The sequence below is a fragment of the Pristiophorus japonicus genome, chromosome 8, assembly GCF_044704955.1.
Source record: "Pristiophorus japonicus isolate sPriJap1 chromosome 8, sPriJap1.hap1, whole genome shotgun sequence".
NCBI classification, from domain to species: Eukaryota; Metazoa; Chordata; class Chondrichthyes; family Pristiophoridae; genus Pristiophorus; species Pristiophorus japonicus.
This window is the reverse complement of record NC_091984.1, coordinates 127,846,770-127,864,328: the sequence shown is the minus strand read 5'-3', so window position 1 is coordinate 127,864,328 and position 17,559 is coordinate 127,846,770. Positions and strand designations below refer to the sequence as shown.

At 45.9% G+C, this 17,559-nt stretch overlaps 1 protein-coding gene and 1 pseudogene across 1 annotated transcript in view; both read right to left on the bottom strand.

Annotated features, from left to right (window-relative positions):
- LOC139268350 (N-acetylglucosamine-6-phosphate deacetylase-like) overlaps window positions 1-7,578 on the bottom strand; it is a 33,538-nt pseudogene extending 25,960 nt beyond the window's left edge.
- astn1 (astrotactin 1) overlaps window positions 1-17,559 on the bottom strand; it is a 3,463,295-nt gene that overhangs the window by 3,234,541 nt on the left and 211,195 nt on the right. The window lies entirely within an intron of this gene.

Genomic DNA, 17,559 nt, shown 5'->3' with positions numbered 1-17,559 from the left:
AGAATTACAACAGACACCAAGAAGTCAGAAATATGCCACAGTTTGTCCTAGAAATTGGACAAAGTCTGAAAATGAGCATGGGTATCGCGATGCGTGACTACCCCACACCCATTCCTTCCAATGGAGGCAGCACATAAATATCGTGCTGCCTGATAATATAAATGACACCAGCATGCAGCCTAGCATTAACCGCGTTTCTGAGCAGCTGCATGCCTCGGCAGGGGGCCCGAGTTTGTGCAAGGCTAGCAGCAATTAAAGCTAGCCTGCACTTCTCAGAGCCAGCCTGCACCTCTTAAAGAGGAGGTGCATTTTGGCTGCAGTGGGTGTTGTCATTGTAGAGGAGTGTGTGACCTACAGGAAGAGTGAAGATGAAGCAATATGGCAAAGAGCGGGATACTCAGATTTTTGGAGGCAGCACTCGTGGCCCTGGTGCAGGAGGTGGGCAGGAGGAGAGGTGTCCTCTATCCACAGGGGTTCAGGAGGCCCTCCGGATGCATACTGAGAAGGGATGGGAAGAGATAGCCATTGCTGTCAATGCAAGCAGTATAGCCCCGAGAACTTTAATGCAGTGCAGAAAGAAGATTAATGACCTCATACGAGTGGTCAATGTCCATGAATTCATCTTCAAATGCCATATCCCACAAACTGCACCACTAGCCTCACACACTGCTCAATTCACCACACCTCCATTACTCACCTACCTACAGGCTCTATCAATCACGACTCACACCTCACATTCATAGCTTCACCTCACCTGCACACACTTACCACTGCTGCAAGCGTCACACCCACATCTCACACCTCACACACACTGTCAGCTATTCAATCATGACAGGCACAACACACAACCACTTTTCACCACACTCGCTGACATACTTGCAGGACAATGTGGCTTACAACCAGTGGCAGCAGGACCTAACCGGCGGGGGATAGGCGCACCTGCATGAACTGACCCCCATGGAGGAGACGGTGTTGGAGCGGCCATGCCCAGCAGCAGGGCTGAAACACACAAGATGCCAGTATCCTCAATACTTCATCCTCCTTCTCACATCCCACTTCCCCCTCATCCTACCATCTCTTCTGATTGGCAAGCTGCCGATGGTGTAAGCATGCACTTCCTTCTCGACCCCTTTTCCCTCACCAGAAGCATACCCTTGTGCCTTTCGCCTTTCAGCTAGCCAAGAATTGCAACCTGGCCAGGCACTGGTGGAGGAGCAAAAGTGGAAGAAGAAGAAGGCAGAAGACGCACCGTCACTTGATTTCATACTCGCACCCACCAGCTCAGACACTGACACTCTGTCATGAGTGGCCCGCGACCATGGCAGGAGGAGAGGGTAGCACAGATGCCAGCTCGCCGGAGGGTGAGATCGCACGCGTTCTGCTGCACAGGACTCAGATGGTGACTTGGGGCAGCAGGTTGAGGTAGCAGAAGCACTCCCTGAAGACCCTGGATGGATATGGCCTCCTGCCTTTCTCCCTCTCCACCCTTTTTGAGCAGCTTGTGCTCCTGTGTGTTGCTTATGCTCAGTCGTCCTATCACGCTACAGGCCAAGGGAGATGCAAACTACTGCACCCATGTCTACAAGCAACTGCGGGTCTGAGCAGAAAGAAAAGAAAGACTTGTATTTATATAGCGGCTTTAATGACCACCGGACATCTCAAAGCGCTTTACAGCTAATGAAGTACTTTTGGAGCGTAGTCACTGTTGTAATATAGGAAATGCAGCAACCAATTTGCACACAAGCAAGCTCCCACAAACAGTAAATGTGATAATGACCAGATAATCTGTTTTTGTTTTGTTGATTGCGGGATAAATATTGGCCAAGATACCGGTGATAACTCCCCTGCTCTTCTTTGAAATAGTTCCATGGAATCGTTTACGTCATCTAAGAAAGTAGACGGGGCCTCGGTTTAACGTCTCATCCGAAAGACGGCACCTCTGACAGTGCAGCACTCCCTCAACACTACATTGGAGTTTCAGCCTAGATTTGTGGGACTTGAACCCACAACCTTCTGATTCTGAGGTGAGTGTGCTACACACTGAGCCTTGAACTAACCTGCCACACCAGTCTCTGGACACTATTGCAACTTCAAATAAGATGACAAACCACCAAACTCCTCTACAAACTCACCAAGAGCCAGTAGCAACTAATCAGCAATAACCTGTAAGCATGTGATAGTCCCTTTAAATAGCGCTGATGGCGCTGTTTCCGCTTAAGAGCCTTACCAGCATCACCCGAAACCAAAGAACAAATATATAATTAAAATAGGCTGATGAGAAAATCTAACAGGTTTTGCATATCAGCAGCTGCACACTAGGTTGACCGATTAATCGGTCACTCACTCCACTACTCCGGTGCAAATGGCAGAAATAAAAATAATTAAACGTTATATGTTCTTTCAAAAGAGATTTTTTTTTTAATCCAGCAGAGATGGTTCTGAAATTAATGCTAATGGAAGTATAAGGCTGTCATGGATACCTGCCTGACAGCTCAATAAAATAGCGTTGAGAGTGAAAGGTGATTGAAGAGTACGCACGCAATGTTGCCATTGCCATGCTAATTAGCCGTGAAGAAAAAAAATGCAACGATAAACAAAGAGACAGTGAGTCAAATGTCAAATCTCATCCCCAATGTCTTTCTCCATGAGCCATGAACTACGTGCTTCAGCCCAAGTCCTGGAACCAGAAATTTAGCAGCTTATGCTCTGCTCAGATCAGACAGACTGATTCAGCACCAGTCACCTCACCGCCCACCTGACTGAAAACAGCATCTTCATCCTTTCTCAACATACCTAGATTCCAAAATAGAAGCAAGTGTCAGGAATACACAGCAGGTCAGTCAACATCTGAAAGAGAAAGGACAGTAAGGACTGTTGAGGATGTAATGAGCAAGATGGATAAAAGGGAACCAGTGGATGTGGTGTATTTGGATTTCCAGAAGGCATTCGATAAGGTGTCACATAAAAGGTTACTGCACAAGGTAAAAGGTCATGGGGTGGGGGGTAATATATTAGCATGCATAACGGACTGGCTAACTAACAGAAAACAGAGAGTCGGGATAAATGGATCATTTTACGATGGCAAATGGTAATTAGTAGGGTGCCGCAGGGATCAGTGCTGGGACCCCAAATATTTACAATCTATATTAATGACTTGGATGTAGGGAACGAGTGTAATGTAGCCAAGTTTGCTGATGATAAAAGGTGGGTGGGAAAGCAAGTTGTGAGGAGGACAGAAAGAATCTGCAAAGGGATATAGACAGGCTAAGTGAGTGGGCAAACATATGGCAAATGGAGTATAATGTGGGAAAGTTTGAGGTTATCTACTTTGGCAGGAAAAATAAAAATGCAAATTATTATTTAAATGGAGATTACAAAATGCTGCAGTACAGAGGGATCTGGGGGTCCTTGTGCATGAAACACAAAAATTTAGTATGCAGGTACAGCAAGTGATCAGGAAGGCAAATGGAATGTTGGCCTTTATTGCAAGGGGCATAGAGTATAAAAGTCCTGCTGCAACTGTACAGGGTATTGGTGAGACCACACCTAGAATACTGCGTACAGTTTTGGTCTCCTTATTTAAGAGGGGATATACTTGCAATGGAGGCAGTTCAGAAAAGGTTCACTAGGTTGATTCCTGAGATGAAGGGGTTGACTTACGAAGAAAGGTTGAAAAGGTTGGGCCTATGCTCATTGGAGTTTAGAAGAATGAGAGGGGATCTTATTGAAACATATAAGATAATGGGGGGCTAGATAGGGTAGATGCAGAGAGGATGTTTCCACTCGTGGGGGAATCTAGAACTGGGGGCATAGTTTAAAAATAAGGGGTCGTCCATTTAGAACTGAGATGAGGAGGAATTTCTTCTCTCAGAGGGTGTAAATCTGTGGAATTCTCTGCCCCAGAGAGCTGTGGAGGCTGGGTCATTGAATATATTTAAGGTGGAGATCGACAGATTTTTGGAAAATAAGGGATTAAAGGGTTATGGGGAACTGGCAGGGAAGTGGAGCTGAGTCCATGATCAGATCAGCCATGATCTTATAGAATGGCGGAGCAGGCTCAAGGGGCTGAGTGGCCTACTCCTGCTCCTATTTCCTATTTTCTTATGTTCCTATGACAGGCTAACACTTCAGGTAGGGAGCCATTACCATAACTGGCCATTCTCTACAAATGCTGGTGGACCCCCGATGTCCATTATTTCTTCAGCAAACCCAAGAAGCTTTCTCTAGATCCGAGGCAAAAGACATGAGGTAATGTTAAAGTTGCACCCAAAATGTGAGCATGTCCAACCAGTATGCATTAGAATGGCTGATTGTATTAATGCTTGGGTATGCAATGGCAAAGAAGGATAGGACAGCACTCTCCCTTACACAGAGGGCTCCTGATTTTTATCAGGCTGGGCCATCTAGACTGACGTAGGTCATAGGTTGTCATCGGTTGAAGCTTCGTGTTAGGTTTGTACAGCTGTGTTGATGAGAGAGTGGTGAATGGCAGAGATGCATTTAAGGGGAAGCTAGGTAAGTATATGAGGGAGAAAGGAATAGAAGGACAGGTTGATAGTGTGAGGGGAAGTAGGGTAGGAGGAGGATCAGTTCGAGCATAAACACTGACATAGACGAGTTGGGCCCAATGGCTTGTTTCTGTGTTGTAACTTCCATGGCCGGAATCTTACCGGCCCTGCGAGTGCGAGTTTGGAGGTGGGTCCACTGCCAAAATTACCATGATTGACAGCGGGGCACTGAACCCGCTTCCTTTTGAATTTCCCAAGAGCCGACTCTGCCTATGGTTAACAGACTTGGCACGGAGCGACGTATCAGGCCACTGAGACAGTTAAGATGCTGCTTAAAGCTATTTAAGCAGCATTTTACCAGGTCCTAATGATTTTACCAAGTTTTTTATGAGGTTCCTGTCATTCAGGGATCGTGTCAGGTAAGTGTGCCAGGTTCTCAACAACTCTGGAATGGTTTGGCTAGTTGGTATAAAAGCTACCATTTCACAGCTGTTCAATTTCCAATATTAGAAGCTGCAGCTTACAGTGAACCTCCTTGGAGCAACCTCTCTCACCACTGACAGATCGCTTCTGTCATCTCAAATTCAGCTGCGATCTATTCCATCAGCATCGGTGCCCTTGAAAAAATCTCACCTTGATCCTCAGAATCCAACCACGATCAGCCCCAATACCAGCATCACTAGGCACACCAGCATCACCAACAACAACACCAACCTTCTCCGTAATCATCTGATGCTGCACAGGAAACAGGGCATCAGCACTCGATCACATTACTGCCCGGGAGGTCAGGGATGGCCTCACATGGCCAGATTTACTTCACTTGACACTGCACACCCTGGCTGCCACATGATGCACACCAGCACCATAAAGCATCCATACAATGCCCAAGCCATTCCTTTCACACCAATGGGATGGGTGCAGTTATGTCTCACCATTCACTGCAACTCACTAAGCCACTTCCAAAGGTGCACACAGATCTGTCCAAGAAGACAAAGTGTTGAAAATAAAAATGTCAATATTTGACACCACATTAACAGAAACTTTCCTTCAGCTTTGGCGATAACTCCCAAGTGCCTACCCTTGTGTGTTGTTAGTTCGTATGATTGAACAAGGATGAGGGTGAGTGTGAGGGGTGGCTAGTGAGATGGGGAAATGACAATGTAGACAGAGAGAGAGAGATTCGGTGGAGGTGCAAGGTAAGTTGGTGTGAGTAAGGATGTGTCGGAGTAGAGTAGGGAAGGCAGAGTGATGTGGATGTGATGAGTGGCACAACGGGATGAGGTTGAGTGTGGCTTTGCAGCAACTTTTAATGATCCCTGAGATCATTGAAAGGTTTGCGCCACAGCACCCAGGTACTCTTGATGACATCCCTGTTGTGCCCTCCTGTGCAATGTGCAACCAGGTTGCATTGGTATCCTGGGGAGATCTCTTCCACCCATTGGAAGGGAAGAGAACCTCCCTGTATGCTGTAATTCTCTCCATAAGCATATGAAGGGAGTCATGGGAGAGCCTGGATGCAGCCGTGCACCTCTGTACAGCGCTTGTCAGTGTTTGCAGCACTTCAACGCTTAGAACACTGACAGCACAACTGTCAAAATCAATGTAGACATGGTCCCTTTAAGGGATGCGTTATCAAATGACATAGAAACATAGAAACATAGAAACATAGAAATTAGGTGCAGGAGCAGGCCATTTGTCCCTTTGAGCCTGCACCACCATTCAATAAGATCATGGCTGATCATTCAACCTCAGTACCCCTTTACCTGCTTTCTCTCCATACCCTTGATCCCTTTGGCCATAAGGGCCATATCTAACTCCTTTTTGAATATATCTAACGACCTGGCCTCAGCAACTTTCTGCGGTAGAGAACTCCACAGGTTAACAACACTCTGAGTGAAGAAGTTTTTCCTCATCTCGGTCCTATTCTTAGACTGTGACCCTTGGTTCTGGAACTCCCCAGCAACGGAACATTCTTCCTGCCTCTAACCTGTCCAATCCCGTCAGAATTTTATATGTTTCTATGAGATCCCCTTTCATTCTTCTAAACCCCAGTGGATAGAAGCCCAGTTGATCCAGTCTCTCCTTATATGTCAGTCCTGCCATCCTGGGAATCAATCTGGTGAACCTTTGCTGTACTCCCTCAATAAAAAGAACATCCTTCCTCAGGTTAGGAGACCAAAATTGAACACAATATTCCAGGTGTGACCTCACCAAGGCTCTGTACAACTGCAGTAAGATTTCCCTGCTCCTATACTCAAGTCCTCTAGCTATGAAGGCCAACATGCCATTTGCCTTCTTCATCGCCTGTTGTACCTGCATATCAAACTTCAATGACTGATGTACCATGACACCCAGGTCTCGTTGACATCATCAGACCCGATTTCTTTTAATTTGCTGGGAACCTCGCAGGGCGGGCTTAACAACACCCATCCATGTAAAATCACTTGAACAGAGCAGGCAATCAGGAGCGAGGATCCAGCTCGAAATTGCTCGACTCGCTCCCGACCCATTGCGAACATTGCGGCATATGTAATTCAATGTAAAATGATGAATTAGCTGGGAAACTACAGTGAACACACCTGTGCTTTTTTTTTTGTTCATTCATGTGATGTGGGCATCGCTAGCAAGTCCAGCATTTATTGCTCATCCCTAATTGCCCTTGGGAAAGTGGTGGTGGTGAAGGTGCTCCCACAGTGTTAGGGAGAGAGTTCCAGGATTTAGACCTAGAGATGATGAAGGATCAGCGATCTACTTCTAAGCCAGGATTGTGTGTAACTTGGAGGGGAACTTTCAGGGGGTGATGTTTCCATGCACCTTGTCCTTTTAGGTGGAGAGGTCGCAGGTTTTGGAACTGCTGCCGAAGAAGCTTTGGCGAGTTGCTACTGTGCATCTTGTAGATGTTGCACACAACAGCCTCGGTGCACCGGTGGTGGAGGGAATTAATGTTTAAGGAGGTGACCAGTTTGCCAGTCCAGCAGGCTGCTTTGTCCCGGAGAGTGCCAAGCTTCTTGATGTTGGAGTTGCACTCCTCCAGGCAAGTGAAGAGTATTCTATCACACTCTTGAGTCATGCCTTATAGATGATGGAAAGACTTTGGAGAGTCAAGAGATAAGACACGCTGCAGAATACCCAGCCTCTGACATGCTCTTGTTGCCACAGTATTTATGTGGCTGGTCCAGCTAAATTTCTGGCCAATGGTGACTCCCCCCATGATGTTGATGGTGAGGGATTCGACGATGGTGATGCTGTTAAATATCAAGGGGTGGTGGTTAGTCTCTCGCTTGTTGGAGATAATCATTGCGCGGCACTTGTGTGGCGTGAATGTTACTTGCCACTTATCAGCCCAAGCCTGAATGTTGTCCAGGTCTTGCTGCATGCGGGCATGGAATGCTTCATTATCTGAGGAGTTGTGAATGGCACTGAACACTGTGCTGTCATCACCGAACATCCCAACTTCTGACCTTATGATGAAGGGAACGTCATTGATGATGCAGCTGAAGGTGGTTGGGGCTTGGACACTGCCCTGAGGAACTCCCGCAGCGCAGTTGAGGGCAAAGTAAATAACAAGAAAATTCAGCCACAGTTCTCAGTCTTCAACCCTGCGTGAAAAGGCAGTGTGTGGTGAGGACAGGATCATAGTTGGTTTGCTAACATTCGTAATCAAATACTTAAAGGTAAACCACTTAAGTGAGATAGTGGAGAGCTGCTGACAACGGGAGAAGTTCTAGGAATTCAACTCAACTCCAAGTGGATACAATGATACTTTAGTTAAGACTTGTTAAATGTAGCACACTACATCTGTAAGTGATAGTTTACAGAAAGTATATCACCACTCTGTCCTGGATAGAAGTGTGCTTCTTGATGTTATGCGATACATTTGTTCCCTTCCTCTTCGATGCTTCCCATCGCCTCTCGTCTTGAAATGTTTCTATACTAAAGAGCCCCAAGTGCCTGTCCTTTACACACCAGAAAATGGAAATGCGCACAGCCAAACAAATCAGCAGGTGCCACAATTAATCCCTTGTTTTCCTTAATGTTCCTGCACTAATCACACCATACACATGCACCCGTCAGATTTCTGATCATGCCTCCCCTGTCTTCCGAGCATTGTAACTGACACTTCTTCCAGCTTTAATAAAGGATACAGTTTTCTCACTTTGCTATTCTCTACATGATAGCTACTAACTATGTTAGTTAGTTAATTATGAACGCTATTGCCGAGCTTTCAAGCCAATTAATCCTTTCTTACAAAGTACAAAGTATGAGCCAACGCATTCAGAAGAGATGGGGAGTGGAGGGGGATATAAAGTTGCAATAGAAATGAGGAAGACGAGAAGCAATAAAACTTTTTTTTTAAATTAATTATCGGAATGTGCGCATTGCTGGCAAGGCCAGCATTTATTGTCCATCTCCAGTTGGCTTCCACTGCTGCCGTCCCACAGTGTTATTAGGTAGGCAGCTCCAGGATGCTAACCCAGCGACGATGGAGGAACAGCAATATATGTGCACGTTGGGATGGTGTGTGACTCAGAGGTTGGTGTTCGCCTGCTACCCTTGTCTTTCTAGGTGTTAGAGGTCGCGGGTTTGGGAGGTGCTGCAGAAGAAACCTTGGCAAGTTGCTGCAGTGCATCTTGTAGATGATACACACTGCAGCCATGGTGTGCTGGTGGTGGAGGAAGTGTATGGTTTAAGGTGATGGATGAAATGCCAATCAAGTGGGCTGCTTTGTCCTGGATGGTGTCAAGCTTCTTGAGTGTTGTTGGAGCTGCACTCATCCAGGAAAGTGGAGAGTATTTCACCACACTCTTGACTTGTGCCTTGTTGATGGTGGAAAGGCTTTGGGAAGTCAAAAGGAGAGACACTCACTGCAGAAAATCCAGCTTCTGATTCGCTCTTGTAGCCACATTATTTATGTGGCTGGCCCAGTTAAGTTTCTGGTCAATAGTGACCCTCAGGATGTTGATGATGGGCATTCGGTGATGGTAATGCCGTTGAGTGTCAAGGAGCAGTGGTTCGACTCCCGCTTATTGGAGATAATCATTGCCTGGCACTTGTGTGACGTGAATATTACTTGCCACTTACCAGCCCAAGCCTGAATGTTGTCCAGGTCTTGCTGCATGCGGGCACAGACTGCTTCATTATCTGAGGAGTTGCGAATGGAACTGAACACTGTGCAGTCAACTGTGCACTTACTCAACCAAATATGGTGATGGTTATTTCAAGTAAAGCAGCACCAATAACATGGCTTAAGATTTACAACCAATTGCCTTCATTAATGAGAATAGTAAAATTAATTAATTGCATAAAAGTAAAACTCTCTGTTTACTTTTCCTCCCCGGCTCCCCAATAAAACAGCCACAGCCAGTCTAATCACAAACAACGGAATTTTCCAGCTGTTTTTCCCTAAAGAGGTGATAATGCGATGAAGATGAAATCTGTAAAATGTGCTGCTGTCAATAGCTGAGATCACGCAATGGATTGTGTTAAATGGAGAAACACAGTACTCAGTGCATTTCATAGATTATCTTGACAGCAGAGAATAATTCACTTTGAACAATCCCGAGAAATACAGTGAGGTGTGGAGTTGCCATAGAAAATAACCTGTGGATGGAGACAATTTAAAAAAAAGCAATGTTTTACCCCTCGGATTATCAAGTATTCATTAAACCCACAGATCTCACAATCCTATAGATTGTCACTGACCTCCATCCCTTCTCCACTTGTCAATTTTCTTCCACTGCATTAAGGTTTCCCACACAGCTCAAATCATTTTATCTCTGTATAAACCCCAGCAGAGAGACTTAATCTTACTCAGACCTGCTTTTGTATTATGTAGAAATTGCAGCCGTGCTGCTGTCTTACTCAGAGCTAGGGAATAACCAGAAGAATTAGACTCAGTGCCTACTGAGCCCAGATTATAAGGACCAGCGTCTCGGGATAACATAAGCTGATTTACCTGATGCTCTGCAGCCATGTGCCAAGCTTGCCGAACCTCAGGAAGGATAGTGGGCAGCAGTTGCCAGAACACATTAATGGGGCTGAATTTTCAGCTTTGATGATTTCGGGGCAGTAATGGTGGCGGGGCGGTAAAGTTTGCGCCTGGAAACAGTTTGTGCCTCAGACAGCAATATTGAGCAGTTGGGCCCTGAGTTTGGGGTGCAGCGCTAAGAGAGGCATTGTCCACCTCTCTCAGGGGTCAAGCATGGGAATTTCTCAAGCTAAAGAGCCGGCCCAGGAGCAATCTAAGAGAGGCCTGGGGAGGAAAAAAAAACATGAAAACACCCCCCACAAAAACATTGCCAATACACAGCCCACGGCATCATAACATAAATCGCAAAAAAAATTCGAAGGAAAAAACAGTCACACTTATCTTAGGATTGCATTACTAACCTCTCTGCAATCAGCATAGGTTGGACTGCCCGTATTTACAAGTGGTCACAGTGGGGGGCGTTGCAAGGTGTACAGGTCAGGCGGGACTCAAAAAGCATGCCGGTGTCACAACCAGACAGCTCTTCCGGGTGGTACTGTTCCGCGCCGCTGCAAAACCGGCACCAAAACCCCCCAGGGGCGCTGGAGGCTGACCGCCCACCCAAAAGACATCACCGCCACCATTGCCGCCCCTCTGGGGCAAAAAACAAAGCACAAAAGACTGGAAAATCCCACCCCCTCCCCCTCCGCCATTGGCTGTGAATTTGCTGGAGTGGGGCATCTTGTAGTGAGTGCTGTGAGTTCGATCTTTTTCCTCATCCTTCAGCTTCAACTAATTTTGTGCTGCAAATTGCTGGAAGTGTGAGCTGATAATGGGGTCAAAGTGGCATCTGTGACCTTGATGAACAGTAGGATCAATAGTCTGTCTCCTTAACCAATGAAATTTAAGGATAGGAAAAGAAACAGAGCGAATGTCGGAGAAGGAAATAGGGTGAATTCGAGTCAAATCAGGTACAGAAAGAGAAATAAAGAGAGGGAAAGAACATTTGTACAAAAAGAAAAAAACTGAGGGGTTGAAATTGAGTTGATACCACTACCCGTTACCGCGCGCAGGAGGCGGCTAACGGGCGTCAAAGGCCAACCTTCGGCGGTAAGTGGCGTCCACACCTGCGCAGAAATTCAGTCGGCTCTTTGGCGGAGGCGCCAAGAGCTAACGCTGTGCCAATTAACGCTACCCGCGTGGTGATGTCATCCAGGCGTGCAACGCCTCCTTGGCGTCTCTATTGCGGTGTTTAGTTTGAACGTCGACCTTCCCGGTAGGCATTCTTACAGCCTGGAAAAAGTGGTGAGTAAACAGCGGAACTCGGGTGGAATCAGCCAGAGAGCAAGGTAAGATTTTTCCTTTATTTATTTCTTCATTTTTTCATTAGTTGTAACAGTGAGGAAGTTTGTGTGTGGGTCAGAGAAGTGTTTTTTTCTTTCTTCCCTTTTCTTCCTGTTTTCCAGCTAGCATAGCGGCAGCCTCCCGTTGCGAAATTCAGTCGGCCTCCTGAGCTCCTGCCCGAGGATGAGTGTGCAACGTGACTTTTTAGCACTGCTCTCTCATCTTTGGGCACAAAAACTGAATTTGGCAATTTGAGCCTGCAGCTAATGTCCAGTGGTAAATCAGCACTCAGGCGGTGACACCGCCTCAAAAACGGCGGGACCGAATTTCGACCCTTAACATTTAAAAAAAACCTCTGGAGTGAGAACTGCAGAGTTTCGACTGTATCCTTTCTGGGTCTCTGAGGTTGAGTGGCAATGCAGGAACATAAAATCTCATCATTAAGAGTGTCCTTAAGTGAAATACCAGCCCTAAATTTCTGCGGCGAGGTTAATCCATATATACGGTGCAAACCCAGCAATTTCTTGAAACTCATGGGGAAATCCCGTTTTCCGCAAGGCTAACGGCAGAGCAGCGCAAATCGTTTAGCAATGTGTGGCAATTCACAACTCAGGCCGTAACCCTTCCTCATCACAAATTGCTGCGTTATTTACACACGAATAATGGTGGGCACCTTTAACTCATCATTATTTTGCCAGCAATTTCTGATCCAAATTTTTGAGTGAGTTTCTAAACCCGTGCTGGTTGCAGGAATGTGACTTATTGGCTGTAAACCGAGCTGACTGACATCTAGCGGCAATTTCCCGCTATTTGCTGCGCGCACTAAATCTGGGCAACTCTGGATCGGATTCCTGATAGAAAGCGTTTGATAGGAAACCTCCTGATCCAAACCTGTTGCTGCCTGCACCAGTCAGAACTAGGGCTGCACTGTGCTGTTATTGGGTTAGCTATCAGTCTCCCATGGGTCAGATCTGCGCGGCACTGTGCAATCTATGCATCTGTCCCATGGCAGTACATTCAATAGGTCGTGGCCCTCTTTCAAACTCCATAATCACCGCTCTCAGCGACAGAAAGACTGACAGCAGTTATAGTCAGTGATTTCCAAATGCCTAGTTTCCCTGCTCCAGTCCCAGGAAACTAGTTACTCTGCTGCAAGCCCATAGGACCTCCTATGACCCCGCTCTTAACATAGGACTCTGCCTCTATCCTATGCCTACACATTAATCTGCTCCGATATCAGAGTGTGGTTTCTCAGCTATGCTCCCAGTCCAGTCCTTTACTCTGCGTTTCTGTCATAACTCTGCACCAAACCGAAAGAGGAAATGTGTGTCGAAAGGAGGCTGCCCTCTATAGGTTAACTTTTTGCACTGTCACATATTTGCTCTGGCACTGCTTGCTGACAGCTTTTATAATGGAACTGGACATATCCACAAGCTTCCACAAATCCACCTTCCAGAGCTCTCGTATGGAGGAACAATGCTCATTAATAAAAGCGGATAAATAAATAAATAACAGTTTGGTTACACAGACAACTGTTCCAAGAGGTGAATAAATCAGAGTTTTGAAGGCAAATGTTGAATAAATCTGACTTTGGAGGTGATGATACAAGTGGCTCCAGAGGAAAGACTTGGGGCTGGACTTTCGTTTTATTTTGCCTCTGTTAGCGACCCGGAGGGGCAGTAATGGGTCTGGAAATGGGTTCCACCCAGGTGGCCAGCTCCCTGCACCCCGCCGGGAGATTTGGTGCCGGTTTACCGCCCAGGAGCGTCGTGCCGATGTGCAACGCCCCAGGTTTCGACAGCGCTATGATTTTTGTTTGGAGCGGAACCTACAGCGCCCCGTACTGAGACCCCCTGGCGATCAGAGCTGGTCCGGCAGTGGGGAGGGAAGGATTGACTGCAAGAGCTAAGTGTAATTGTTTTTTTTTTTTGCTTTTTGCGATTTATCTTTATTTGAGGTCAGTAAAATATTAGGAATGTTTTGTGAGTTTTTTGTGCCGATTTTTTGTTTGTTGCGGAGAGGCCTCTCTTAGGGCGCTCCGAAACTGGCTCTTTAGCAACGGATTTTCAGTTGCCCACCCGGCCTAGTGCCCTGAGAGGTGTGGAATGTTTCACTTAGTGCTCCGCTCCACACTCCAGGCCCAGCTGATAAATTTTGTGGTTGCAGATACAAACCATTTCCCAGCGCAGAATTAACCACCCCACCACCATTATCGCCCGAAAAAGTCTCCAACTGAAAATCCAGCCCTTGATTTCCAGTGAACAAATGCAACAAATGACACCATGTAACAGAGATGAAGATGTTTGATGCCTTCTTCATGTCGACTTTCATTGACTTTCAATGTTTTGTGGATTATATTAAACCCTGTCCATTTCAATCACGAGTAAGGATGTGGACGTGCATTAAGGAAGTCATATGATTAATTTATTATTGGTGAAGCGCTTTCCTGTGCTCAAAACACAGTCAAAAAATGATGCCATGTTCTTAATAGCACTGAATCAGATTCAGGTTCTCAACTGTCTGCAATTGGTCATTAGCATGGGAGATAAGATGACTGATCTGTTCCAAATACGAACCCAGAACTGAACTGTCTCCATCACCATGTCTGTACGTCTGAATTCTCATTCCCACAATATTTGCTAAGTGGCATCATAAATATTAAACATTTCCCGAGAGAGACCAGGTGCAGCAGATAGGATGAAAATCTCCTCTCTCGGCTGGTCGCAAGGGTCTTGAAATGAACTCCGTTTGAGCTGGCTGAATCAAACTCCTAATGAGCATCAATCCACAGCCCTTAATCTGCCACTAATTGGCACAAAGTTGTGAGTCGCACTCAGATGGCCACAAGGATGGCTGATGGGAAATGGAGATGTTACACTGGTGCAACACACAGTTCACTTCTGAAGATATATCTAACTTGTGTGATACCAATTTGAGAGATTGCCTCTGCACTGTCAAAAGGAAACATTTCCTCGGAATCAATTCATTACACCCAGCCGGAATGATTGATGGCGCAGGGCAGTTGGACTCTGTCTGCATTGGCTCAATTTTTGCGTTATTATTTTTTTTTAAAGTCAGCAATGGAATTGGCAATCAACGTCCTACCTAGAAGGACAAGATGTGTCTCTGAAAGATATCACCTCCCTGGGTTACCCTTTTCTTTCTTCTCTCATACATTTACTTGAAGTGCTTTCTGTGACAATGTGGAAGGATCATTACTCTCCAACTAACCAAAGTTCTAGCTGACTTGGAAAAAGTTGCAAGATAACTAGGGACTATAACTGGAGAGAATTTACAATGCCAGTATTGTCACCTCCTACAAAAAAAGTGACACCAATATGGAAAATATTAATAAATGCATTTCCAAGACCACTCTCAAAAAGAACCAAACCAGTGAATGGAACAGAACAGCAATTCCAGGCAGGTGAGCACGTGAACAGTTAAAGAAATATACACTCTGCAAATTCACCATATCCAGACAAGCTTAACAAATGATAAGTCTGACTATGTCTGACTGCGTCAAACTTCAATCATTGCGAGACACTGCACTGAACAAACTGATCTTTGGCTTCCAGCAAGTCTTCAAGGTGACGTCACAACATCCTGTTAACATGAAAATTACATTTGTCCTTTCATCTAGATTAATTGCTGCAGCATGGAAGCACTGCCCTTGCTGTCCCCAATTCATTTCTGACAGAAGGTGCGAGGCTGAGCAAAGGAATCTAGTTGGCACCGCTTTGAAAGGATGGAAAGTGATCATTTTGTACTCCGGTCTCCAGCTCAGAACAGTCACAGTCTCGGCTTTTCCTCACTCCATGTTATCACAGAAAAACTTTTATAACAGAACGCTGGAACATTTTATTCTTACAAGTAGGAAGATAGGCGATGATTATTAAGGACTGGAACATAATGCATAGTGGCGAGGAAAGGTTTAGTTAATTTGGATTTACAAAAAGGTGTGAGGAGTAATTTTTTTAAACAAAGGTAGCTACTTTTCAGAATTGCTTTATGGTTAACTGTATTGCTGACTCTAGCTGGCTCCAGTTTTACACTCACTGGGAGTTTGTTCCTTCTTTGCTCCACCCATGTGGCAAATTCTATTGGACACTTAAAACTGACTGTTGTTTGGTCATTATCTTAGCAGCGTAATATTTTAATTGCCCATGAAATATTAAACTCAGCTTTAACAGATATAATACATTAGGCATTGCCAAGTGAAAAAGAGCAAACTTGCATATATGTCGCACCAACGCACTTCACAACCAATGTAAGTAAGGCAAATGGAGCAGCCAATTTGCACATACCAAGATACTTCAAATAGCAATGAGATAAATTGACCAGATAATCTGTCTTTAGTGATGTCGGTTGAGGAGTAAATGTGAGCCAGGACACTAGGAGGATGTCATGTATCTCACATTACTGTATATAACTGTATCTTACCATGCTATACATGAATGTAACTGGATATGACCTATAACAATAAGCATACCTTACCACCAGGGGTGCACTTGCAGGAGACACTCCATATCTGTCCCACTGTGGTATATAAAGGGAGGTCTCAGGCAAGTGCAGCACCGGAGAGCTGGAATTAAAGGTGCAGGTCCTGAGTGACCTTGACTTCAGCATGTGTCTCATGTAAGTCAGTACATTAGAGTCAGGACTTAACAGTGGCGACGAGTTACGGGATCACAGAATCCACAGAATGGCTACCAACAGCTCAGATGAGAAATACAATGCTGGAGACAATTGGGATGACTTTATAGAAAGGCTCCAGCAAAGCTTTGTGACCAAAGACTGGCTGGGCGACGATAAGGTAGACAAGAGAAGAGCCCATGGCTCGAAAACATATGCTTTAATGAAAGACCTGCTGGCACCCGCGAAACCAGCAAGCAAATCGTTTGAGGAGTTGAGCACACTGGTGAGAGACCACCTGAAGCCAGCGAGCAGCCTACACATGGCCAGACACAGGTTCTACAACTACAGACGCTGTGTAGGCTAAAGCATACCCGACTTCATGGCGGAACTTGGGAGGCTGGCTAGTTCATGTGAGTTCCCCAATGAACTAAGGAGAGAAGTACTGAGAGACTTTTTTATTGAAGGAATAGGCCACGCATGCATATTCCGAAAGCTTATAGAGACTAAGAATTTGACTCGAGAGGCAGCAGCACTGGTCGCACAGACGTTCTTGGCAGGCGAAGAAGAAACGAGGCTGATCTATACTTCAGGTACAACAACCAACGAGGCATCGGAACAAGGGGTTCACATTGTGAAACAAACCGCTACCCCCACACACAGACAAAGGCAGGAGAGCAGGCCTTCAACAGCAGACAGTGGCGCCAGAAGCCATCAAAATCAAAGGCCACATGAATGGCCGATCACACCTCATCAACCCACAATGTGAGCAATCAACAACAGATTGAGAGAAGCTCAAGGGAGATCAGCCAGACGCAGCTCATCCTTTGGAAACAATGGAAACAGTCTGTGTTGGAGATGTCGGGGAAGGCACTCAACCAGGGTGTGTCGATTTCAGCATGCCGTTTGCAGAAACTGCAACTACACAGGGCATCTGGCTCGCATGTGCAGAAAAACAGTAGCTCGGCTGGTATACGAATCGGAAGGGTCGGAAAGTGGACCAGAAGACGGTTGGAACAGTGCACGGGACGCCGAGGTACAGCGGGTTAACACGATCAATGTCCACTGTTCTTACACCAAGACGCCTCCAATTATGATGAGGGTTCT